The 27,632-nt window shown below is 38.6% G+C and overlaps 1 protein-coding gene and 1 long non-coding RNA gene across 2 annotated transcripts in view; both read left to right on the top strand.

The window, feature by feature from the left end:
- Window positions 1-14,179, top strand: part of LOC106723972 — an 18,845-nt gene extending 4,666 nt beyond the window's left edge. Inside the window, exons 2-3 of the long non-coding RNA XR_001359724.1 lie at window positions 5,259-5,264; window positions 14,167-14,179. This is a non-coding gene — a long non-coding RNA (uncharacterized LOC106723972). The remainder of the gene's footprint in view (window positions 1-5,258; window positions 5,265-14,166) is intronic.
- Window positions 1-27,632, top strand: part of SLC2A13 (solute carrier family 2 (facilitated glucose transporter), member 13) — a 265,771-nt gene that overhangs the window by 73,857 nt on the left and 164,282 nt on the right. The window lies entirely within an intron of this gene.

The following is a 27,632-nucleotide window of genomic DNA, read 5'->3' as shown; positions in this document are numbered from 1 at the left end:
TTATGGAAATTTCTAATTTTGAACTTTTATTATGTTTACCCAGTTATTTGGCCTCGTGAAATAAATTTCTGAACAAAATTTTGCTTCTAACGTTTACAGTGATTGATAGCTTATATATATAATATTTGTTGAAGAAGTGGTCAGAATTCTGTTTATTTCAGATTAAGTTCATTTTGTGATTATGTGAAGAATTTCAGCAAAAATTTTATTTTTTATAGACTTTTACATCCCAGTGGTGCTAAATAAAGTGAACTTTGCAAGACTAGTTTCAGTGCCCTCAGTGTCATTAAGCCCCAAGAATGCAGAGTGCTGACTGAGAAGTCAGAAGCCCTGCATTCTCCTTCCGACTCCCCTGGTAATTAGCTTGTGACCTTGGGGATGGCCTTTAACTCCGCTCCATGTCATTTTCCTCTCTCTTTTTCTGCCTCTTTTCCTCACAGAGTCATTATGAAGGAGAAATGAGAAAAATTGGGGGATGGTAAAAAAATTTAGAAATCTAAGACACTATCTTTTGTGTAAGGCAGTGTTCTGTGGTGTTATTTTTAAAGATGAGATTACAGCCCAGGCTAAGAGTGAAAATGTGGTCTACTCGCCTGCCTCTTTATTCCAAATCAATTTTTAAAATATTCAGGAACTATTTTTGGTGATCTTTTATAAGTCCCTCTGAAAGACGATTTGAAAAGTCATCACATAATAGCTTGTTTTGAGAGCCTAACATCGATCGGCTGCCTCCTGCACACCCCCTACATGGGATCCAGCCTGCAATCCAGGCATGTGCCTTGAACAGGAATCGAACCACCAACCTTTTGGTGCGCAGGACGACTCCCAACCAAAGGAGCCACACAGGCCCAGCAATGCACTCTTTTTAGTTGAAGGCCCAGCTTGAGTATATGCCAAAGTTAGTAAGGTTGAGGAAACTTTCTGCAAACAGCGGAACATACCAGTGTTTGTCCTTTTATTTCCTCAGCCATGCTGATATTTATGTATGTTAACGTAATTTCTCCGGAGTGTCCCTGACCTCCCTTACTGTTTTCTCTCTTGATAAGAACCTGGAGCGGTCTGGTTTGGGGGAATGTCTTACAGCCTGTGTGTGGAGCTGGTCGCTCGCTCAGCATTTCCTAGAACTTAGTGATCCACTGAGATCAAGTAGAAATGGATTGCTATGGACTAAATAGTGTTCCTCCAAGATTCATGTTCAAGTTCTAACCCCTAGAACATTAGAATGCGACCTTATTTGGAGAAAGGCCTTTATAGAGGTAATTAAGATTAAATTAGATCATATGGGTGGAGCCACTGTGACTGGTGTCCTAATAAGAGGAAGAGACAGCAGGGATGTGCATGCACTGAGAAAGACCATGTGAGGACACAGCGAGAAGACGGCCATCTGCAAGCCAAGGAGAGAGGCCTCTAGAGAAGCCAAACCTGCTGACACCTTGATCTTGCACTTCTGTCCTCCAAATCTGAGAGAAAATAAGTTTCTGTTGTGTAGGCCCCCCAGTCTGGGATTTTTGTTGTGGCAGCCTTGGCAAACTAATACATGGAGTTTCTCAGATCCCTGGTGCTTGGCAAGCCACCAGGGTGTAAGAAACACCTCCAAAAGACCACATAATCTGCATGTATATTCAGCTCCAATTGAATTTAGTAGTGGTTCACAGATTTTACAGTTTGGAAATTTATGTTTTTGGAGGTAAAAGTGATGGCAAAGTTATTTCTAGCATGGAAAAGACAAAGAGGACAGACAGTATTTGCAATAGTCCATTTAAAAGCTTACTCTTATATCTTTTCTAGTTTTATATGTTTTTCTACTTTGAAGTTCTGGAGGAATTCATGCAAAGGCTTCAAATATGTTTAACACACACAACGTAAATTGTTCTTCTGGTTGTTTTTGTTTTAGTCATTGCTTATCCATATTAATGATTCACACCAAGTTACTTACTGTTTTGATGTTAATATTAATGGAACAATTTATGAAGATTTTAAAAACTTTTTGTTGATTTTTTTTTAGAGAGGAGAGGGGGAGGGAGAGGGATATGTAGGGAGAAAGAGGAGAGAGAAACATTGATGTGAGAGTAAAACATTGAACTGCTGCCTCTTGCATGCCCCATACAGGGGATTGATCCCCCAACCTGGGCATGTACCCTGAGTAGGAATCAAGCTGGTGACCTTTTGGTGTGTAGGCCAGGGCTATGTATGAAGCTTTTGAAAAAAAATTATTGATTTTTAGTTGACTTAATTTTGATTTTAAAATATTGAGTCCTGTTCAGATGCCTATTTGCTGGAATCAACTTTACATCTTCCTATGTATAGTGCTATATATAATTTCAAAATGCTCATATATGCATCATCTCATCCCATCCTCCCCAAAATCTGTTGAGATTAGCAGTACTCTCTTAATTTGCTAAGAAAGATTCCAGAAAAGTTAGGATACTTTTTTTAGAGTCACACAGTGACTTCATGGATTCCACATTTTTGAAGTCCCCATCCAGAGTTATTTTTCTGTTTCTTGGGCCCAGGTAGACTAAGCCCTAAGGAATGAGAAATATATTTGATGTGTGTGTGAGAGAGAGTGTTTATGTGTGCGTGTGCCCTTAAGTTGTTTCTAGTCCCTCCCTTTGCTCTTCTGATAATATTGTGGAGTGGTGATATGTTTGGGTTTTTCCCTTTCCTTTCCTGTGTGTGCGTGTGTATATGTGTGTGTATGCATATATATGCAGTGATATCAAAATACAGCTTGAAGCAGTGAAAAGATTAGTTCTCATCATCTGTAAGTCTGGATAGCAGGATGTGTGCAACTTCCTGCTTAAAAAAAAGATTTGAAGGTGTCTATAGCTGTTGCTTCTTATTTCAGTGAATACAGAATCTGTTTATAGTAGTTAAAGGATAAGACCCAAAATCTGTATCTCTTAAAAAACATCCCCTGTAATCTTCAGCTTCCTAAGGTAGACAGCAGTTCATGAAGATGATGTGTTAGTATTCCACTAAATATTAAGCTAGCTCATTGTTCCTCAGACTTCATACTGAATCCCTGTCTTCACGTTTCCTAGCAACTGACTCACATGTGGAGGATGCAGAGGGAAAACCACCAGGGACCTGATCTGCATTTCTCAAACAGCATCTGAGAAATGGTACCCAGACTATATTTCTCTTCACAGTTTCTACTGAAAGCTTGCCTTTTATGTGCATTAGCTTCTAAAGAGAATACCCATTAAAGATGAGCATGAAAAATTGACTGGTGATGATAAAACATCAAAGCCAAATTATTGGAAATTTTCTTCAGTAGTAATATTTTTTTAATAGGCATTGCTATTACATCTTGAAATAGTGGTTACTGGGATAAGAAGATGAAATCCTGTTTTATATTTGAGAATTAAGATCTTTATTATTATAAGGTCATTCCTCATAGATACCTAAATACTTGTTCATAATTGTAAAATAAGATGCATTTTCAATTTTTTTCCTTAAAGGAAAGGAGGGCAATGTACCATACATATATTACACATAAATGTATGTTGTATGTAACTTTGTACACTCATGTATGAATTTTAAGCCTTTACATTGGTGAATTGAAAAAATGCTTTGTGAGCTAAATAAATGATAGATGTTATTACATTTAAGCAAAGAAACATAACAACCTGGCCCCAATTGATAGAAACCTGATGTTAGTTTTAGCATGTTTAAAATAGAAACTATTATTTTATATTTTTATTCATTTAACCATGTCACTTGATTTTGGTGGTCCAGAACGTAAAATATATCCTTTACCTGTTAATAATTCTAAAGCATATCTATTAGAAAATATTGGCTTTTTGATGACAAGAATCTGAAGTGATACCGCTTTCTTTCTTAGCTGTCACTCTGCCATTTGCTGTAGTTGGCTCTAGGAAAGGGAACGGAAAGGAAATCACGGAGTGATGGGGCAAGTGGCAAACGAGAGTATGAAGAAAACATAAAGAAAGATGAAGTGTGAGTTAAAAAAGTGGCTATGACCAGTGAAAGGTGGAGTGGTGCAAATTAGCAAGTCTGTTACATCTTTCTCCCTACCACCTCTATAAAAGTATTAATCTGCTTATTCTCTTGTCCAGTATTGAGTTTGCTAATGAGGCTAGTACGTATCAGGAGAAACTGGTATCATTCATGGGGAAACTGGTGTCATTCATGGAACATCCAGATTGAAAAAAGAATAAGGTAGGAAACATACCATAATCATGCGGGTCTGAGTGTGAGCTGAGAACCATTTTTCTCCGGTGTCAGATGAAGGCTTGGACTACAAGCCCTCGGTGGGCCTGTGCTGACCCATTGAGAAGTTTTCCTTGACTTGCAGCCAGCTTAGAAAACTAAATATTTTACATCTAGTTCATCATATGGTCTTTAAGTTCATGGGGTTCAAACATGAAAATGTTTTGCTTTTCTCTACTCACTGAGCCCAACAGTGAAGCTTGCAGAGCTGCTCTTCCTCATAGGTACACAGAATTCTCAAATTCCATTCCCCAATTTTTCCATGTCTTTTGGACTTAAACTTCCGTTTCATATCTGAATGAAAGCGTTGTCCTTCATCTCAGATGAGCTCAATGTGCCGTTGCTGCCCTGCCCAATGTCAGTTGTTCCGGCTCTTCCGTCCTCCACGCCCATTCCCGCCATTACTCTCCAGTTCTCTTTCCTTCCTACTCAAGTAGACACAGGAGGCAGGTCAGTCAGCAAGGATGCCTCATGTGTCCAGTGGGGTGTTGGTCTCTCCCTTTCACGCAGGCACTGCCTATCTTTATCTTTATGGGTGATTTTCTTGACCCCTTATCTGTTGGCTTAGGATGTGAGGAGCATCATTCCCGTCTCACATGGGCACTCCCTTTAGAACATAGGCTACGTAATTGCCCCTCCGTGCACCACAGCTTTGGGTCCTATGCATGGCATCAATTCAGGACAATAAAAAAATGTTCCACTCACCGTGCTGTTATTTTTTCACATGTGAGTATAAGGTTGCCTAATGTTCTTTCTTTGAAAGTACTGGTCCTTATACTAACATCATAGTCCTACTGCTTTTTTATTACTTTCCATATGAAGTGGTGATAGTAGATGGTTGTTGGTTTCTTTTCGTTTCTCATGGAAAGATTAAAAGCCGCCAGCCCTTTATGCAGATTCGGTAAGCCCAGACATTCTCTAGGCATTCTTTTTCTCCTTATGCTTAAAGTCTGAGTAAGGTGCATCCACTAGTACCCTGAAGCTGATTGTAAAAGCAGAGAGAAGCAACCATTGTGGCACAGATCAGAGTTGTATCCAAAACAGTGACCATCACTGAGCTTCCAATGTTTCTGGCTTGTCTGGTCTTCAGCCTTAGCAGTGACAGTATCTGTGACCTGGTTCAGAACTTTCTGGTGTGTGGGTGTGGAGGTGAGGGAGGGGGGTGGGCCTGAAGTTCACAAAGCCTGTAAGGGAGCTGTCATTGCCTGAGGGGACCTGAACCAGAGGAGAGGACAAAGGCCCATCCACCCAGCCACTGACTGGACCAGTCCAGAAGGCACTCTTACCTGCAGTGTCTGGAGTTCCTTCATTAGCCAATGAAACATTATTTCACAGTGTTTTCAACACAGAGTACGTCTTTTGCATGAAGCGAATTGCTGTTTATGAAATGTATAGCCAAATGAATGCATAAACAAATGAATGAATTTTAAGGGTGAGCAACAGAAGGTGCAGTGCAGGGAGGGAGGGAAGCTGCAGTGCTGACAAAATAGAGAAGACGTGGGCCTTGATGCCTAGGTTTGTAAATGTAATAAAATTGAGACTAATTTGAATGCTTGTGTGTGTGTGTGCATGTGCGTGTGCACGACAGAGGGAGGGAGGGAAGGAGGGGGAGAGAGAGAGAGAGAGAGAGAGAGAGAGAGATTGGAAATTTGAGAAGCTTTGATACGTTGGGTTTTACTAAAATTCTTAGAGACAGTTCTCAGTGCCTAAATTTTTTAAACTATGATCATATAATGAATAAATTAAGTGTGGATGGTATAACATGTACGTTTCCCAAGCATCGTCGCCATTAGTCACTTTTGTGAAGCTGGGCCACCTGGTGCTAGACCTAGAACCAGGGTTGGAGGAATCTCTTTGCTTTCTATGCATTGTTTCTCTTACAGTGTATCAGTAGAGCAACTACTTCCAGACTTTGTGCCTCTCGTATGTGCTGAGATACCATTCCCAGAATATGGTAAAGTCAGAAAGGCAAGTGGACCAATTCCACTTGTGCTTTTGATGTTGTTTAGGAGAAGAATTCTTAGGGGAAAGTGCATTCTTTAAAAAAAAAATTTTTTCTTGATTTCAGAGAGGAAGTTAGAGGGAGAGAGATAAAGAAATATCAAGGATGAGAGAGAATCATCGATTGGCTGCCTCCTACACTCCCCCTACAGGTGATCAATTCTGCAACCTGGGTATATGCCCTGACTGGGAATCTAACCATGACCTCCTGGTTCATAGGTCGATGTTCAACCACTGAGCCATGCTGGCCGGGCGGAAAATGTATTCTTAGAGCAGGTGCTGGAAGTTAAAGTCTTAACTCCCTATGTAAAATATTTATTTATTACTTGAATTTTATTCATTCATTAAGCATTTATTGGGTGCTCTGTGTGCTTGGCATTTATCAGACCCCAGGGATATGATGGGAAAGTTAGATAAGTACCTGCTCTGTTAGAAGGAATTCAGTTTCTTAGGGGAAGAAGATAGGAAGTAAGCAAGAAAATAAATATGTGTAAGACAATTTCAGATAGTAAAAAGAGGTTATATTTGGGAAATATGATTCAAGAATTCATGACCCATACGTGTCAGCAGAATAGATGTATTCTGTAGTCCTAGATATGGAATACTATTTTCTTCTCCTTGGTTTCCTTTTAAGAGCTATAGTCCCATCATGTAGGAAAAACTGTAAGAGAATTAAATTGAAATCTTGCAGCAGAAAAAAAGTTGAAGCAACAATAAAACAGATTACTAGGAGTATGTTTACATTACTGAGGAGCTTAATGTATTTTACAGTAACTTCTCATCTGTAAAATTTCATGAGAACTGCGGTAGTTTTCTGATTGTTAATTCATACCCTGATCCTTTTCTGGATCATGGGAATTAACTTCTTCCCTGGAGATTCTCTAGGCTAGAAAGCTTATAGTCTTCCTTAAATGTATTCTTATTCTTCAAGATTTTTTGGAAAATGTGTGCATATGGCAATGATATTTTTAGCCCTTTCCATGTTAGACAAGCTTGAGTTTTTTTTTCAAGACCTAATTTTAGTGTCATCTGTTTTGTATAAATCTATCTGACAGTCCCCATAACCAGCCAGAGGAAGTCATCCATCTTTGATTATTCATTCATTCAGAAAATATTTTTGAATGGCTGCTGCAGACCAGGCACAGTTCTGAGCACTGAAGATTTAGCAGTGAACAAAAGGAAGCCTTCACGGAGTTTCTTTCCACTTTATAGAGGTGACCAAACATATGAATGACAAGTGGTGATAAAAGTTAATGAGCAGATAAAGAATGGTAGAAGATGGGGGCAAAGAGGTTGCACTTTTTTATAGGTTGGTCCAGGAAGGTCAGAATGATGGCATGTGTTCAAAAGGCCAAAGTAAGTGAGATGAGCGAGCCATGCAGATATCTGTTCACATATGGCCAAACAGAACAACCTGGAGTTCAGGAGGTAAGGTTGGAAGAGCAGATTATGTAGTGACTGTGACTTCACTGGTCTGTCATTAGGGCTACCTCAAGGGGAAACACTGAAAAGTGTTATTTTAAGACAATTTGTCCTCTAAGACCAAGGTCCATAAATTTAGTACCTATGTTTTCTTCTATGTAGTTTCTTGTTTCAGGTCTTATATTTAGATCTTTGATCAATTTTTAATTAATTTTTGTACATGTGGACAAATTGTAATCCAGTTTCATTCTTTTGCATGTGGCTTTCACATTTTCCCAGCACAATTTATTGAAGAGACTTTCTTTTCTCCATTGTGTGTTTTTGGCAAAAATTATTTGCCCCTATACATGTGGTTTTAATTCTGGGCTCTCAATTTTGTCTCAGTGGTCTCTGTGCCTGTTTTTTGTTTGTTTGTTTTGTTGTTGTTGTTTTTGCCAATACCATGATGTTTTGATTACCATAGCTCTGTAGTATAATTTGAAGTCAGTGTGATACCTCCAACTTCGTTCTTTATTTTTCTCAGGATTGCTTTGGCTATTCGGAGTCTTTTGTGGTTCCATACAAATCTGATGAGTTTTTGTTCTATTTCTTTAAAAAATGACATTGGGGTTTTGATGGCGATTGCATTAAATATGTATATTGCTTTGGGTAATATGGCCATTTTACTTATGTTGATTCTTCCAATCCATGAACATGGGATATTTTTTTCCATTTTGTTGTCTTTTTCAATCTGTTTTAATAATGCTTTGTAATTTCAGTGTATAAGTTCTTCACATCCTTTGTTAATTTTTTCCCTAAATATTTCATTCTTTTGGTTGCAATTGCAAAAGGAATTGTGTTTTTTTTTTAATTTATATTTCTGAGGTTTCATTGTTAGTATGTAGGAAAGCAGTGGATTTTTGTATCTTTCAAGTTTACTGTATTTATTTATTGTTTCTAATAATATTTTTGTTGGAGTCTTTGGGGTTTTCTATGTACAGAATCATGTCAACTGCAGAAAGTGACATTTTAACTTCTTCCTCCCCAATGTAGATACTTTTCATTTCTTTCTCTTGCTTGATTGCTCTGGCTAGGACTTCAAGAACTATGTTGAATAAGAGTGGTGAGAGAGGGCATTCTTGTCTTAATCCTGATTTTAGAGGAAAAGCTTTCATTTTTTTCACCATTGAGTATGATATTGAGATTTACAGAGCCTTATATCCCAGACCAACAGATTATACATCTTCTCCAGTGCACATGGAACATTCTCAAGGATAGATTTTGGTTCGGGAGTTATGAATTTGATGTTATAAATTATATTTGAGACCACGGTGTCTCAATCATAGCATTTATTTAATTATTTTGTCATTCCTATACCTGTCTTTCTAGATTAGGATCCCTAAGGCACGGACTGCATCTTATTTGGTATTTTTATATTTCGTTATGTCAGTTCGGCCATGGTGTGAAGCTGTAGGTTTCTGCTTTCCTTGTGGGTGTGAGCAGCTGGGTTCTACTTAGTGCTTTATAGGGAAGGCCATTTTTTCTTAAAACAAAATGGTTATAGTTTAAAAGCAGCTGAAGGAGGAAATCAGGTTGTTAAATTTATAGTTTACTGGTCAAAGCTTAATATTTTATCCTCTCTAGGTATTTCAGTCTTGCTCTCAATTACAGTTACCCTTTTGTTCTAAGAAATACATGTCTTTGTGTAGCCTCATCAGCATAGTCATAATCCAGGCGTAGTGGCAGCTTTAAGCAAGATAAATGGCCTGGAGGAAATAAACCTTATTTATGCAAACTCAGATCTATAGCCTATTGGCAAGCACCATAGATACCCCTGAGTCTGGCGCTCTTTGAAATTAATTGGTTGGCTTTATCGGTATCCCCCAATGTGTGGCTCACAGACTGCCTGTCTGTAAATGCCCCTCCCCCTTTTGATCTGCTGTGTGCTAAATACAGAAATTGAGAATAAACATTTAGAAACTTCTATAGCAGTGGTCAGAGTAATTTTATTTGACTCTGCTTGTATTTGTATGTCTCTTTTTAATTTTATTTTTTTTTTTAGTAATTAATGTATTGTATTTAACAAAATATGAGCCTGCAAAAATGGAAATTGAAAACAATTGGTTCATCACAAATAGTTTGATAAGCTCTGTAGTGGTTCATTATATTAAACACTAGAGACCCGGTGCACAAAAATTTGTGCACTCGGGGGAGTCCCTCAGCCTGGCCTGTGCCTTCTTGAGTCTGGAACAGCCTTGAGTGGAGCCCATAGCCGGCTGGAAGCAGGTATCTGGGATTTATTTATCTTCTATAATTGAAACTTTGTAGCCTTGAGTGGAGCCCATAGCCGGCTGGAAGCAGGTATCTGGGATTTATTTATCTTCTATAATTGAAACTTTGTAGCCTTGAGTGGAGCCCATAGCCGGCTGGAAGCAGGTATCTGGGATTTATTTATCTTCTATAATTGAAACTTTGTAGCCTTGAGTGGAGCCCATAGCCGGCTGGAAGCAGGTATCTGGGATTTATTTATCTTCTATAATTGAAACTTTGTAGCCTTGAGTGGAGCCCATAGCCGGCTGGAAGCAGGTATCTGGGATTTATTTATCTTCTATAATTGAAACTTTGTAGCCTTGAGTGGAGCCCATAGCCGGCTGGAAGCAGGTATCTGGGATTTATTTATCTTCTATAATTGAAACTTTGTAGCCTTGAGTGGAGCCCATAGCCGGCTGGAAGCAGGTATCTGGGATTTATTTATCTTCTATAATTGAAACTTTGTAGCCTTGAGTGGAGCCCATAGCCGGCTGGAAGCAGGTATCTGGGATTTATTTATCTTCTATAATTGAAACTTTGTAGCCTTGAGTGGAGCCCATAGCCGGCTGGAAGCAGGTATCTGGGATTTATTTATCTTCTATAATTGAAACTTTGTAGCCTTGAGTGGAGCCCATAGCCGGCTGGAAGCAGGTATCTGGGATTTATTTATCTTCTATAATTGAAACTTTGTAGCCTTGAGTGGAGCCCATAGCCGGCTGGAAGCAGGTATCTGGGATTTATTTATCTTCTATAATTGAAACTTTGTAGCCTTGAGTGGAGCCCATAGCCGGCTGGAAGCAGGTATCTGGGATTTATTTATCTTCTATAATTGAAACTTTGTAGCCTTGAGCAGAGCCGAGGACCGGCCAGGGCAGGCGGGAAGCTTGGCTTCCTCTGTCGCCAGGGGCAACCCAAGCCTCCTGCTGGCTCCAGCTCCGTGGCCATCTTAGTTGGTTTAATTTGCATACTCTCTCCTGATTGGTTGGTGGGTGTGGTGGAGGGACGGTTAATTTGCATGTTTCTCTTTTCTTATATAGTATACTTCATTTATTGGGTATTCAGCTGAATCAGTAATTCTCACTGGAGGTGGGGTGGATGGAAATTTAGCTAACAGGCATGATCAGAATCAACAGAAAAAAAAATGTGTGTATTTTGAAAAAGATTTACTGTCTTTTTCACATCATGACTTTTTGGTAGGACTATGATATGGCGGTATTAAAAGAGGTAAAGAACCACCTATTACCAGGAACATAAAAGATATAGGGATTTGTTTATTTTTTTTTTGTTGGTCAGGTTGCTTTTATTTCATTTTTATTAACTAAGCAACTTTAATATGCCTCACAGAATGCAAGTGATGGCTAACCTGGTAATTTTAGAGAAAGGAAATGAGCAGATGTGAGGAGCAGGAGTACAGAGAAATTCCGGGAATTCTATCAAACCATCTGACACCAAGAAACAAACAACAGGATGAACAATACGCACAATTCCACACTTGGAAGAGAAATGAGACCACGAGAGCTGTGGTTTCCTCTAGACTGGTTTTTGAAATTGTTTCCCCGTTTTCATTTTTTAGAACTTCATAGATTATCAATATTAACCATATATTATTACTGTAAATATTGTTTACATATAGGCCTCCCCCAAACAGGTAAGTAACCTAACTGTAGGACAGAGAAGCAAGTTGGTGGATTTGGTATTCTAGTTTTGATGTTCTCGCTTTTTGAGGAGCTGAAAAATTGTCAGACTGTTCCTTTTTTGATTTCCCCAGTGACCGACTATATAGATTGCTCCTTCCATCTTTTGTAAAGATATGTGACAGCAAATTTCTGGCAGTTAGTGAGCATGTGAAAAGCTTTTTGTCTAAGGGCTGTTTGTTTTGCTACTTACAAAGCCATAAAGATGTTGACAAGCATCTCTCATTACCAATTTTTAGTCATGAAAAATATTAGCCACTTAAAAAATAGCTATAAGAAACTATTGGTGCCCTAGCTGGTTTGGCTCAGTGGATAGAGCATCAGCCTGAGGACTGAAGGGTCCCGAGTTTGATTCCTGTCAAGGGCACATGCCTGGGTTGCGGGCTCAATGCCCAGTAGAGGGCGTGCAGGAAGCAGCCAATCAATGATTCTCTCTCATCATTGATGTTTCTTTCTCTCTCTCCCTCTCCCTTCCTCTCTGAAATCAATAAAAACATATTTAAAAAAACATTATTGGCTATCTTTTATGAAACAGTATTAAAGAAATAGTTTTGATTAAATCACTTAAAAATAATGGGATGTAACAGTGTTAATAATACAGAATTTCTGCATTGAATCTTCATAATTAGTGGTAATTACCTTCGATAATTTACTTCCTCCATGTATATTGTATAGTATGTTGAATCCTAGTTTCAGTACCAAAAGTTTACATTTAAATTAGGTAGAAACAAAAGTTAAATAAAAATTATTGCAATATTCTTTCTCTTTCTTCAACCCCTTGTTTATAAAAGATTACATTTATTTTTGCTCTGTTATCATACTTTGTAAAAAGTTTATTAAAGAGGGACTGTGCTCTGAAAGTTTCTTAACCAACCAAAAGAATGTATCTATTCTCTCATTGGGGGGAGATGGACTATATTTTAGTGATACTGCCATTGGTTGCTCAGAAAAGTTCTAGTAGAATTGTCTTGAGAGTCAGTTCTTGAATCAGAAAACACTGTGTTTCATTGACTCGGTCAACAATAACTTACTGCATTCTTACTTGTATCAGTTCTTTCTAGATGCCAGATATACTATGGTGACAAAACCCCATGCTTACTGAACTCATAGAGCTTACAGTGTAATAGGGGAGACAACTAATAATAATTAATTGACAGTTAATAACATTTAACAAAAAACACACCTTAAATACTCAGTAGTAGTAATAAGACCTCTGAAGAAAAGAAACATGTGTTTATGAAAAATAATAATTTACATAGGAAGTGGGTGGGCATTTAAGGAAGGCAAAGGATGAGTGATAACTTGGCATAGCTCATTAATTTATAGGTATCTCTTCTTTTTATCTCAAATTCCTTTTTACTCAACTAAATAAGCCATCTTCTCAATAAGTCTGCCTCTCAGTGCCTTCACTCAAAACCAAATTCTTTTGCAAAGGATGAAGATGTGTGACCATTGAGGATATTCAGAGTATGCCACTCGTTCTGAACATGGTTCTACAAGATTTTCAGAAATACTTGAGCTGTAACATTATCACCGAAGTAATTTTATAGTCTTTCCCAAGGTGACTGAAGGAAGCAGGTTTCTAAGTTTTGATGTTTGTTTCTTCAAAAATCAGCCACATTACTTCATATCCATTCTTTAATGTAATGAGAATAGAAAAAGCGATACTTCTTTGTAGAGAGGCTTAGCCCACTGCTTTTTCTTCTAAAGAAAGTGAAGACTGACAAAGAATAATCTCTGCAATTGTGAATGCAGTTCTCTTCGGCTCAGTTGCTTGTTCAAGGTCTATCAGAAATAAAACAGCTTGATATGTGGAAAGATTAAGGACTTTTTTTGGACTTCGAAATGAGCGGAGAAGCATTGACCTTGGCACTCACTAGCCCTTTGATCTTTGGAAAGTTACTCAGCCTCTCAGAGCCTTTGTTTTCTAATCTGCCAAATGGGATTAATGCTATAAATCCCTTCGATAGTGGTACAGATTAATTCATAGAGAGCTTGAATCTAGTAACTGTCAAATATTAGCTCATGCCAACCTTCCTTATTCCAATGCTTTCAACCCCCCACTGTTACTACAGCTGTCAGAATGAATGAAATCCCATCATTAACTTAAATATATGTTGTTTTCATGTTTTCCCTTTATGATTAAAAAATTTTGTTTTGGGGAATCATGTTAATGTATTATAGGAGATGGCAGTGGTAGAGTTAAGGGTAGATAAAGACAACATGAGTTTTTCTAGAAGTAGATTTCATTCTCCATCCAACAATAAGGCCAGAAAGCTTTAAGAGAGGTCTGTAGGAAGGTGGGAGTTTTGACTTCGGTAAGTGGAAAGTGTACAATGAAAAGGTATTTGAAGGTAAATTAATTTGGTCTCCAGATATATCAAATGATATATTTCTCATTAAAGGTTAAAGCATTGTTATTAGTAGGAAACACCAGAAATAACATTTATGAAAATTAATCATTGTAACCTGAAATGAATCATGGAACTAATAAATATATTCATAGACAGTCTATTTTAGCTAGAATCTCTCTCCTGTTTTTAACTGTAAGCTCAGTAATTCATGCTTTATGGCTCTTAAGATTGTCTACTATGCCATCTGCGGTGTAAGTTTCTTGAGGGCAAGGATCTTGTCTAATTCATCTCTGAGCCTCCCAGTTAGTACAGAAATTGCATTTGATGGTAACCAGGAAGATCATGCTGTAGTACTGTCATAATAGAAACCCAGGATGGTTGTTCAAGGGAGCAGCTATTTTAAGGTCTGTTTTCAGCCTTACTAGAGTGAGCTTCTGAGCAAGGTTCACATTTCTGAATGGTGTTGTCAATTGTTTTTATGTACGAGTTGTTATATTTTGGACACCTAGCTGAGAAGGTAGTGCTCCTAGTCTGCTGTTAGTACACACAATTACTTAGAGTGTTCAAATTTAAGAATATGGTTTGTTGTTTATTTATGACTCAAGATTTATAAGGAAACATGCATTATTGAACATTTATATACTTGGACTCTTGAGAATTGCTCTATCCATTTGTGATGCATGTTAATAGAAAGTGAAATAGCAGTTGTATTTATTAAAGAGCTACATCTGTTCTGCACATGGATTATTTGAATTTTGGAAAGCTATTCTGGTCAAATAAATAAATCTCCAGACAGGTGGCTTACTTACTTGAATACTTATAACTTATTTTCATATTCCCCCTGGGAAATGTTACATTTGGCTGAAATCTCTAAACTGTTTTATCAGCCAAGGATAAACTGGGAAGGGAAAGCTTCAATTAAAATTAATGGGACTTGTCATGGGGAAATTTAGAAAATTTCCACTACCTTTTAGTGGCACAAATATAGTAAAAATTGAGGTTTTGTCCACATAAAGCACATTACATGGACATTTTAAAATTTTTTTAAATATATATTTTTATTGATTTCAGAGAGCAAGGGAGAGGGAGAGATAGAAACATCAATGATGAGAGAGAATCATTGATTGGCTGCCTCCTGCACGCCCCCTACTGGAGATCAAGCCTGCAACCTGGGCATGTGCCCTTGACTGGAAGCGAACCCAGGACCCTTCAGTCGCCGATGCTCTATCCACTGAGCAAAACCGGCTAGGGCATGGACTTACTTTTATATGGGAATTCAAAATGCAAATAGATTGTTTTTAAAAGGATGTATGTAGTTAAAATTGCTGTACTGGGCTCTAACCATTTTTGCTCAGTGGATAGAGCTTTGGGCCAGAGACTGAAGGATCCTGGGTTCAATTCCGGTCAAGGGCAAGTACCTCAGTTCGATCCCCGGCCTTGGTTGGGGTGCATGCGGGAGGCAGCCAATTGATGTGTGTCTCTGTCATATCGATGTTCCTCTCTCTCTCCTCCTCCCTTCCACTCTCTCTCTCAAAATCAATGGAAAAAATATCCTTGGGTGAGGAGTAACCAAAAAAAATTTGTCATGTTGGGAGTACAAAATTTTCCTCTTCTTGGGCATTATTTTCTTCCTATTCCATAGCCAGTAAACAAAATTAAGTATAAACTGCTTAGAGGGGGTGATTTTTTTCTCTTCCTCAATTTCTAAAATTACTATTTAATAGAAAGTATACAGTTCATCTCCATGAAATTTGCTCTACAAATCTGTTAAATGTCCGTCAAGGGTGATTTTTTTCTCTTCCTCAATTTCTAAAATTACTTTAATAGAAAGAAACAGTTCGTCTCCATGAAATTTGCTCTAAAAATCTGTTAAATGTCCGTCAATCTAATCTGGAGGCATTTATAAAAATTGCCAGTGTGAGTAGCAGTTCAGCCTTTTCCAGGCATGCAAAAGTATTTGGTCATGTGACATAAAAGAAAAATCTACAGAAAGAATACATGTGTTTTTTTGTTGATACTAGTATGAGTTTTGAGATTTCTGAATGGTAAAGTAAAATTGATCTATAATTCAGTTATGACACATAAAAGTGCCTAAACACACACAAAAATTGATTAATTCAACATTTAGGAAATGTTGACAACAGAAATAAATTTCACCTACATTGTCTGTGAAAAATTATGTAAGTTAAAGAATATTTATAGTATAAACACATTATAAGGAGAGTAGGAATTATTTATCAAGATTCATACTGTAAAACTTCTCAGTTTATAGGCAGTGATGGTCACATTATTCCATGGCATTTTTCTAAAATTTTACAAATTGCTATATATATGATATAATACTTCAATAAGTTTAAACATATAAAGTAATTTTGAAGTATTTACATTTATATTCTTCATAAAGAAGTGCTTCAAAAATACTGGAAGATTCGCCCTGGCCGGGTGCTCAGTTGGAGCATTGTCCTAATACACCACGGTTGTGGCTTCAGTCCCTGATCAGGGCACATACAAGAATCAACCGATGAATACATAAATAAGTGGAACAACAAATCCATGTTTCTCTCCCTCTCTGTCTCTCTCCCCTTCCCCCATTCCTATCTCTAAAATCAATTAATAAAAAAAAATTTAATACTGGAAGAAAATACAGGCACTAAAGAAACATTTTGGAAACAATATGAAGCCTTTAAAAATGTAGCCAAGTGCATATAGGTGTCAGAAACTAGGACAAGGAGCTAGCAGCTGTTGAGTGCATGCCTTGTCTAGGCAGTGTGCACACATCATCGGTTTGTGTCATCATCACTCTGTGACCACACTGATTATGTCAGTGTAGTTAGTAAGAACATGCGTAGAGGTCAGATAAGGCCTTGAGTCCTCTCCGTGGCATTCATAATCACGTGGAAGACCTTGACACATGGTTTTAACTAGGGGTTGCAGGAGAAGGGGCTTTGGCGTCAGACCCTCAACTAAGTCCCAGCTTTTCCCAGTGAGCAGCTCTGTGATTTTTACAACAGGAATGATGAAACTCACTTCATATATTTGTTGTTAGAATTAAATGATGTATATAAAGAAGGTTTAACATAATTTGTGGTTTTGAAGGTTCAAAAATAACAAAAATTCAACCAGTGATTCACCCAAGTAGTAATTAGTAAAAGTTTATTGTGCACACACCAAAAAGAGAGTTTCGGAACCAGGAGCACTCAAACCAAACATGGATTGAGGCTCCGGGATATTGTTATAAAGCAGTTTATATAGTGGGAAGGTGGTGACTGTTTATTCTTCACAGTGATTGTTTATAATATTAGAGTTTTCTTAAATGATAGGGAATTGGACAGTGATTACCTTATACCAACCTTGGGAAACAGTCTTGAGTTCTGCTTATGATTTTCAGAGGCGTAAGCAAGAAATGATCCAGGTCAAGTTCATCTTAGAGAATAAGCAAAATTAAACTTTGTTTGTAGGACTAACTGATTGTGTCTGCTCAGGGGATTTTCAAGGCTGGTCTCTGCTTGTTTTTATTTTAGCAGTGGACTGTAGTAAGTGCCTAATAAACTGTTGATAGTGAGGATAGAGCTGGGTGGGGGTGGGGGTGGGGTGGTAGGCCAGAGCTCATATAGAAACCCAGGCATATCTAGTTTCACACCACTTCCTTTTTTTCTACTGACTGATTCTGGAAGAGATCAGACAGGATGGTATGAAAATGTGCCTTGAATCAAAATCTGTTGTAGTTTCTGAAGCAGAATAATTCTTTCAACAAATATGCAAGGCACAGACAGTTGTGGGGAATAGGACTTAGAGTCAAGGAGCCCAGCCATATGGAAACTAGTCCAATGAGAGGGATAAACAGTGAACAAGGAAACAAATACACAAACCGACTTCTGACAGTTCTAAGTGCTGTGAAGAAAAAGCAGCCTAAGTGGATACATTTAACTGACAGGTGTGAGGCAAAGATGACTCTAGTTGCTTAAGCAGCTGGGTGAGTGGGGATTTTATTTTGTGAAGCAGGAAATGCTGAAGGAGAAGTGAATTGGTCTGGAATCAGGTGTACTGTTTTGCCTTGTACAATCTGAGATGCAGATTATAGAGGACTACATATTCAAATGCTGGTGCAGATGAAGAAGTTGGGCATGTGAGTCTGGAGCTCAAAGGTGAGGTTAGCATGGTATGTTAATTTGGGAGACATGAGATTGAAGGAGATCCATGGGGAATAACACATCTATGGAGAGAGAAGAAGGAACTTGGGCCCTGGTCTGGGAGCTGGATCCAGCCAAGGAGACTGAGTAGAGGCATCCGGTGGTGCAGGAGTAAAACCAGGACAAAGTGATTTCTGGAAGCTGATGATGGAAGTGTTTCAGGAAGGAAGAAAAGAGCAACTGTTTCCTGTGTTGCTCTTAGTTGAAATTGGATCATTGGATTTGCAAAGTGAAGGTAGTTGGAGACCTTCACAAGCACGTTTTCAGTGGCTTGTCGGGGATGAAAGCCTGCTTACAACGGGGTTGAGGAGAGAACAGGAGTTAAAAGATATAGATGACTCTTAAGGGGATTTTCTGTAAACTAAGACAGAAAAATTAGGTATGAACTGGAGGGTCATTTGTATTATTTAAAAGTTGATTTTTCAGTTTTATTTTACTGTGGATGATACTATATGATACATCAAGATTATAGGCTGATGGGAAGGATTCAGTAGGTGGAGGACCTGACATTGGGATAGAGGCATGGATAATTATTACAGAGCAGTATTTCCCAAAGATTTAAAGGATTAGGATTCTGAAGAAAAGTAGAGAGGTGAGTCTTGTACGGGGGAATGGCAGAGTATATGAGTCCAGATACAGGGAGATTGCCATTGTGGTGGTGAGAAGATTTAGTTCTCTACTAATAGCTTCTGCTTTCTCAGTGAAATAAGGAGGGAGGTCATTAGTAAGTGCAGAAGCTCTTGGGAGGTGTTTCCCAACAGAAGGCTTTGTGGGCTGTGTTCCTTGCTCTACTTCAGCCAGAGATGCTATTCCGTGTTTCTACCATGTGAATCTTATAGATTTCATTTGAGCAGTAATGTTTTAATAAAAGGCCCCCCAATGAAGAGCCTACTTTATACCTTTACTTTTTCACCATTTTATCAGATGATTTCCAGGAAGTAGGGCATCACAGTCAGTTTTTATGCATAGACAATATTTTCATTTTTTATTATAGGCATGTATACTGTTCCAACCCCCTAATGTAAATTACAATGATTTATAAATATATAAAGTGAGTCAGAAGGCCTGAGAGGAAGTACCTGTTGATTTGCTCACTGCTATGAAGAAACTATAGCATAGGGATTTTCATCGACCAAGAGATGCTGATATGAACCAAGCCAATTCTGAAATGATGGAAATGGTTCATTGTTATTGAACTTCTTGCACCTTTTAACGATGGTGGTAACTTTTCAAATTATTTGTTAATAATATACTTTAAACAAAATAAGTATTTGATGAAAATCATTTAAAGGAAATAATTTATATAGTCAAATTATTAATTCAGTTTAATAATTATATAATCAAATTATATATTCAGCTTAATATTCAGTGAGCACTGAGGAAACAAATATATGCACACACAGACACGTGGACTCCACTGTTAAGGGGCTTAGAAACCTAGTGATAGATGAAGAAGTATATAAAAGTAGTCATTGTACAAAGTCAAAATATAAGTTAGATCAGAGGACTATGAAAATAGGATTAAGCAAATTATTCTGATGTTTGAGTCAGAGAAGAGAAGACCCTATGGGTGAGATATTATTTCAATTGGACCTCAAGGGATGGATAGGATTTGGGAGGAGGAGTTAGGGGACTGGTATAAGCATTCCGTGAACATAAAGAACTTGAAATAAGGCATAGAAGTATGACAGTATATTTGTTCACTGAGTGGTGACAAGTTCAGTGCTGCTGTATTATGGGAGTTAGATTTGAAACCAGATAGCAGACTATTTTGAACACCATAACAAAGAGCCTGTAAATATTGGGGAAACACTGAATTTGTGTCTTGAAGAAGGGAGTGGAATGATTATGGCTGCTTTTTTAGTTTGATGATTAGTCATAAAGGTTGGACTGGAAGTGGGGGATAATTTGTGGACATTTGACAAGCATATTTGTTGATCAACCCAAAGTAGTATATAATGAGGAAAGAGAAACCAAAACTGAGCTGGTATTTCCAGAAGTATTTTTAATACCTTTTATCTAGAGAGAGAGAGAGACAGAGAGAGAGCAGGGATATCATATTTGTTTGTTTTATGTGTGTGGACTGTGGAGGATTCAATGAATTTGACTTTGTTGAGTACTAAAGTTGCTCTACATTATTTGTTTGCTTATTTGTTTGGTTATGTCTTGACTTATTTCCTAAATTATTTGGGAAAGTTTACAGTAAATATTTTAAATAAAGTGAAACTAAAATAAAAATTGGTGCTGATTATGGAAATTAAAAGTTAAGAGAGAAATTCAGAATGGGGAAAACAAACATGTAGACATATATTATTGACCATAAAGGCATAAACACTTACTAATGATTGGTTGCATATTTAATTCTGAGTCTCCTGTCAGCCATAACAGGAAGAATGATCCAATTATTATGTGATTCCCACTATCCAGAATGAAGAAAAATGAAATAATACTTTCACTGGCATTTACATGCTTTTTTTCTTTTTATTGAATTTATTGGGGTGACATTGGTTAATAAAGTTATGTACGTTTCAGGTGTACAATTCTGTAATACATCATTTGTATATTGTGTTCACCAACCCAAGTCAAATCTTCCGTCACCTCCTTTACCCTCTTCTACCTCCCCCCATGAGACTTCTTATAGGCGATATAGTTAATAGCAAGTGCAGTAATGCCATATATAAAGTTAGTTCTTGCAGCATCAGGGCACATATATTACTTTGGTGACCATGGAGAAGGACAGGATTATAGGTAAAAATTGCATGTACATGGGCATGTTTTTTGTTGCATTTTAAAAAATTTAAAGATTGAATTTTGGAAGTAGTAGACTGGCTGCAGTAGAATTTAAAGAACATAGGTGGGGTAAAACCTTGGAGAATGCCTTCATAAAGATAAAAGAGGGCCTGGTTGGCATGGCCCAGTAGTTGAGAGTCAACTTATGAACCAGGATCTCACAGTTCCATTCCTGATCCGGGGACATGTCCGGGTTGCAGGCTCGATCCCCAGTAGGAGGCGTGCAGGAGGCAGCTGATCAGTGATTCTCTGTCATAATTGATGTTCCTATCTGTCTCTCTCCCTTCCTCTCTGAAATCAATAAAAATATATTTTTTTAAAAAGGATAAAAGAAAAGGACCCATTGAAGGTCACGGAAATGGAACAAAGACACATTAGAGGCAAAAATCTCTAGCATCAGAAAAGGCAAGGGATATGAGAATTTTACAAAAGAATCAGACATAACATGAAATGTAAGGAGATAAAAGAGAATGAGTACTTCATTATTGGTATTAACATTTAGACTTTCGTTAATGGCCTTTTGAGAGAGTAGTTGCAATAAAAGGGTGGAGAATGGGGGTGGGGTAGCTTAAAAATGAAATGGCAGAAATTCAGGAAGTATGTGTAGACCCTTCAGGTAATGATATTGAGCAATTTTATGTTGGATGGGAAGTAAATTATGGGAATTTACATCAGAGGGCTTCTGAAATGGTTTAAGATTTGAGGGACTTTGCAAAGTGAGCTGGAAAGTATGTTTGGATAGAGAATCTATTTTGATTATGACTCTTTAGTTCAGAATGCCATTTCAGAACAGATATTTTTGAGGTTATGAAAATGCCATTTTCTGGTCTTAAATATGTCAGCTTCTCCCGTTTGGGTCCGAGTCCCCAGCGATTCGCCCGTATCTGGAGCTCAGAGTCTGAGACTCCCCCCTGACCGAAAACGACAACCGCGCTCTCAGCCACCAGCCCGCTTTGCGCGCGCACCTCCGCACCTGAGTATTTTCCACACTGCGCCTCCTCTGAGCCTCGGTGTGCTGTTATTTTTCCTTCTAGTTGAAGAGTCTCTCCTCAGCCAGCCTTCCTGCGGTTCTGGGTGATGTCCGTTCCGTCTTTTAGTTGTATTTTTGAAGTGGTTGTTTGCGGCAGCAGTCTGCGGTGTTTACCTATGCCGCCATCTTGGTCCTACCAGTCTTGTTGTTTTATTAGAAATATTTAGCTTGCTTTACCCTTTTATAATTATTCACCTGCCACACAGATCTATTTTGCTTTTTGTTAAAAGACCAAATGGATATCTAACAACGAAGTGAAAAAGCTTCATATCAATAGGCTAAATAGAATATTTATGAGTAGTACTTTTTAGAAAAGTGCTGGAAAACAGCTTTTTATTATTTTTCTGAAACATTTATAGTAACTAGATGAATAATGAATGGGAATAATTTATAATAGCTACATACCTCACTCAAATAGAACATTCTTTTATACTCCTCCATACCTATATAACGTGGCTCAGTAGTTACATCAAGGCTATATTTCACATAAAGAACCATATATTTTAAATAAAGGTTGCTAAAATAGTTTTTTCCAACAGAGTCATAGAATCTTGGGACCTCAGAGGAGAAGATGTTCTAGAATATCCCTGGGAAGCATTCAGCTACACATTGCTTTACTCTGTTTAAATTGTGCATTCAGCCCAGCCAGTGTAGCTCAGTGGTTGAGTGTTGACCTAGGAACCAGGAGGTCATGGTTTGATTGCCGGTCAGGACACATGCCAAGTTTGCTGGCTCAATCCCCAGGAGGGGGCATGCAGGAGGCAGCCGATCAATGATTTTCTCTCATCATGGATGTTTCTATCTCTCTCTCTCTCTCTCTCCCTTCCTCTCTGAAATCAATACAAATATATTTTTTTAAAAAAAAAGATGAATTATGCAAACAAATGATCATGAGCCATACTAGAATACAGTCTAAATAAGCCATGAACAAGTTGAATGGTGGGATTAGAATCATTTCCACATCTCTGACAATGAATATAACATATGCTTTTTATATAGGCACAACTGAAAATATATAGAAATAAGTTGTATTTTGTAATTAAATTTTGCAGTTAATAGACAAATTGCATTTTTAAAAGACTAAGTAAGCTTCAGCAGTCAGAAAAAGTAGACAGATCAGGCATTTCTACGTAGAAACTCAAATTTCTGTGAGTATTTTAAATAGACACATCCTGACTCCCTTCACAGATTGCTCTTGACCATATGGTAACTGCAGATATGCCTCAAAATAACACAGCCATATGTAGCCTTTCAAATACTGACCTCATCCCTAGAGAGCCATCTTTATCTAGGAGAGCATCTCAAGCCATATCAAGTAAAATAACGGTTTATGGCATGGGAGAAGATGAGCAGAATCTGCTTAATGAAAAACAATCACACATTAAAAATAAAAATGTCAAGGAAATAGGGTTAGATACCTATAGACATTGAACAGCAAGGGCATCTGGAGAAAGGTCTTTAGAATTCTCCTTGCCTAGTCATTATACACTGCAGGATAACACAGAAAAGCAGCTTAAAATCCCCTTCTGTGCCGTGGTTATCAGAATGGATTTAGTGAAAATGCTAAGGCATGATCAATAGCAACGCAGGGCATGGATATCTGTTCTTGGCTAGCAGGCACTGAATGCAAATATTTTCTGTCTGCTGGATATGCTCGGTGAATACCAATATATTTTTTGTCTGTTTCCCACCATACAATATCTAGAGTAGGATATGTGGAACTCACTCTCCCTTTCCCTGCTGCCAATTATTCTCTGTTGAAATTCTGGCACAATTTTTCAGAACTTTTAGACTTGTTGCCATGTGCCTGTGAATTAAACACATGGAAGAAGGAACAGAATTACTGAAGCAATTAGAAAAAATGTGTTTATATCTTCAGTGATACCTCATTTTCCTCATCTAAGTAGGAGTGGAGAAGAGCTAAGGGGAATCAGGAAGTGAAGTCTATGAGTAATAGGAGATTCTGTAATGGTGACCCAACTTCAAAAACAGTTCTCTCTCTATATATATATGTGTATGAATATGTATGTGTGTATTATACACATGATATATTTATATCACACATACATACATTTTTATACACACATACATTTCTGTGTGTATTTATGTATGACAGGAAAATTTTACCACTCTTGTAGTGTCCAGACAAGCTCTGTTTCTCAAAGGTGTTGTGTTATGCTAGCAGATCTCTCATTTCCACGTTTTGTTTAAATCTGGGTACTCAGGGATATGTTATGTGCCCAAAGTTAATGAAATAATCACTCCTTAATGCTATTGGAGACCTTTAGTTTTCCTTTTCTTTTGATATAATAGTATTTTATTGGATTTTATTTAGGATGAATTGTGTTTCAAGTATCCTATCTAATAAAGAGGGAATCTGCAGATTGACCATCATGCCGCAACAAGATGGCTGTACCCACAGCAAAGGCCAAGTTCCCTGTAACGAGCCTTAACGAGCAATCAGCAGGGACCTGAGGCTGTGTGGCGCTGGGCTGGGGCAGGGGACCTGAGGCTGTGCCCCCTGCCTGGTGGGGCTTGACAGGGGACCTCAGGCCATGCCCCCTGACCCGGCGCCAGGCTAGGGGACCTCAGGCCGTGTCCCCCGCCTGGTGGAGCTTGATGGGGGACCTCAGGCTGCACCCCCCACCCGGCATGGCTTGATGGGGGACCTGAGGACGCACCCCTCCACCCTAGCACCAGGCTGGGGGACCTGAGGCCGCGCCCCACACCCAGCGGGGCTTGACGGGGGACCTCAGGGCGCACCCCCTGCCCTGGTCTGGGCTGGGGGACTTGAGGCCGTGCACCCCACCCCAGTGCTGGGCCAGGTGACCTGAGTCCGCGCCCCCCCAACCAGCAGAGGTTGACAGGGGTGGGGCCAGTCGGGTCTGGATCTAGCCCAATGGGGGTGGGGCCGGCCAAGTCTGGGTCTCACGTGATTTCGAGGCGCACGTGAGTGGGCGGGAACTTGACTCTGGTTCCCATGGTGTGCCCCAGACTCTGACAGTAGGAAGATTTTCATATACATTTTACTAATTTTCTTTAATCTCTGACTCTTCTATTATAGAGAAAGGGCAAATAGCAATATTTAAATATTTCCTCTAATTAATTCCCTTTTAATGTGCACGAATTTTGTGCACCGGGTCCCTAATCTATATATATAAAAGGCTAACATGCTAAGTGTGCCTTTGCCCATCTGACCAGTCGCTATGATGCACACTGACTACCAGGGGTCAGACACTCAACTCAGGAGCTGCCGAGCTGCAGTGACTTGGCAGCGGCAGTTCTCGGGTGACACACCCCAAAACCAGAGAGGAGAGAGCCCGATTCCACCTTTGGCTGTGGGTTATGTTGTTGCTGGGGCACTGTTGGCCTGAATCTGGTTTACTGCACACTTGTGTTTGCGTTCCACACCCTGTACAACAGCAACTTTGCAGAGTGCCTTCTCGTACTCTGGGATCCCTTGGGGATGTCAGAGAGCTGGTTTTGGCACGATCCCCGCAGGTCAGGCCAAGGGATCTCACCTACCAGAGGGACCCTGCTCACTCTTCAGACACTGGGAGGGACCACGGGAGGTTGGCTCCAGGGCCTGTCTCGCCCAGTCCCACCCTGACAACCACTTTCTAATTAATTTCCTTTCAATGTGCACAAATCCGTGCACCAGGTCACTAGTAAGTGATATATCATCAGTTCATCTTAAAATAAAATCGTGATCCCGATGGAAATCACCATCATAGATCAAGACCTCTGAAAATTGTGCTCTGTCATAAGAGATTACTGAATTTCTGAACCAACCTTCATAATACTTGAATAAACCCACACCATATCCTTTACAAAGCTGAGCTCTTCACTTATATATCACTGACATATAAGTAGAAATTTTGAAAACTTATTTTTGAAATCATATTTCTGCTTTTTTGGCAAGTTTAGATTACTTCATTCTAAGCCAAATTTATAAGTAGTTTTAAAAATATTATAAATTTACTCAGATGTATTAATTTCACTCCTACCTTTTCTAGTTATCTCATTTTGTTCTTTTCATTTTTTGCTGGAAATAACAAGATGTCTTTAACAGAAAAGCTTAAAGATGTATCTCCAATAAAAGTGATCAATTCCTTTGGAAATCTAATAGCTTTTAAAATTAAAACTAATGGGCCAGCTTGTTAATGTACAGCACTGAAAAGTTCTTTTTCAATATTGATTTATTTTAGGTATTGATCTCATGACGAGGGGGTGTTTAGTTAACCGCTTTCAGCCATAAAATGTTTTAAGGAAAAGGAAATTAGAGGGTTGTTGTAGTAGTATCCTTCCGGAATAAGTGATGCCATGTTTGTGCCAGTTAACTTGTCTTCTAGTTATTTACTGGTGAGTTGTATTTGAGAAATAAAATGATTATATTTTGTCATTTGTGTCAAACAGTTTATTAGTGAGTGTTTTCTTATGAAAATTTGTAAACCAAGACAAGAAGACTAAGTGGCTTTTCTAATCAAGTTATTTTCTGATAACCCAAGCTTTGATTTATGCTTGCTCTGCATATCAATTTTTCTTCTAAGGTCTGCAGAACTTACTAACCCAAAGCAAGCTCAGCAGCCATTCAGAACTTTGATAGAAAGACCTTAATTGTGAAGTCAGCCATTGTATAAAGTAGCCCTATGAAGAGAGCTTTCTTTTATTATACGTGCTATTAAATAGGGTAATTTTTAAAATATATTTTTATTGATTTCAGAGAGGAAGAGAGAGAGAGAGATAGAAACATCAATGATGAAAGAGAATCATTGATCGGCTGCCTCCTGCACGCCCCCTACTGGGGATTGAGCCTGCAACCTGGGCATGTGCCCTTGACTGGAATTGAACCTGGGACCCTCCAGTCCACAGTCCGACACTCTATCCACTGAGCCAAACCACCTAGGGCAGTGGTCGGCAAACTCATTAGTTAACAGAGCCAAATATTTTTTAAACTTAAACTATATAGGTAGGTACGTTGTTATTAACTTAATTAGGGTACTCCTAAGGCTTAGGAAGAGCCACACTCAAGGGGCCAAAGAGTCGCATGTGGCTCGCGAGCCGCAGTTTGCCCACCGCAGACCTAGGGCAATATAGATCTTTTTCTGTGTTTGTTTGTTTGTTTTAATCTTTATTGTTGAAAATATTACATATGTTCTCCCTTTCCCCCCATTGACCTCTTCTAGCCACCCCTGCTCCTGCCCCAGGCCTTCACCACCCTATTGTCTGTGTCCATGGTAGAGGGTATTTTTGAATTACCACTGTGAACAAAATTAATTCTAAAACTCATCATCCAGCCTGTGGTCTCCAAGTGTCTGTGCACCAACCCACCTGTATTTAGCGACCAAACTCATTCATGCAGTTTCCTTGTACGCTCTGTTGTGTTAATGGCATGATGAAGACAGCTTTAAACCTCACTTGTTCTGGTACATGTGAACAAATGGAGATTTTGTTATTGCCCTGTTTATTTACAACAGCATTTACATTCTGACGTAAGTGTTAATTATTTGATGAATTGAACCTTCATAAGTGAAAGATGAGAGTACTGGGAAGTCCATATTTTTAATGAATGCTTCTCTTTGAACCCAATGCTCTAATGCCTACTCCATTTTTGAGAACTAAGTAC

Source organism: Myotis brandtii, unplaced genomic scaffold (genome assembly GCF_000412655.1).
Source record: "Myotis brandtii unplaced genomic scaffold, ASM41265v1 scaffold686, whole genome shotgun sequence".
In the NCBI taxonomy this organism is placed as follows: Eukaryota; Metazoa; Chordata; class Mammalia; order Chiroptera; family Vespertilionidae; genus Myotis; species Myotis brandtii.
Note: the sequence above shows the minus strand (reverse complement) of the source record. Positions and strands in the feature narration are given on the sequence as shown.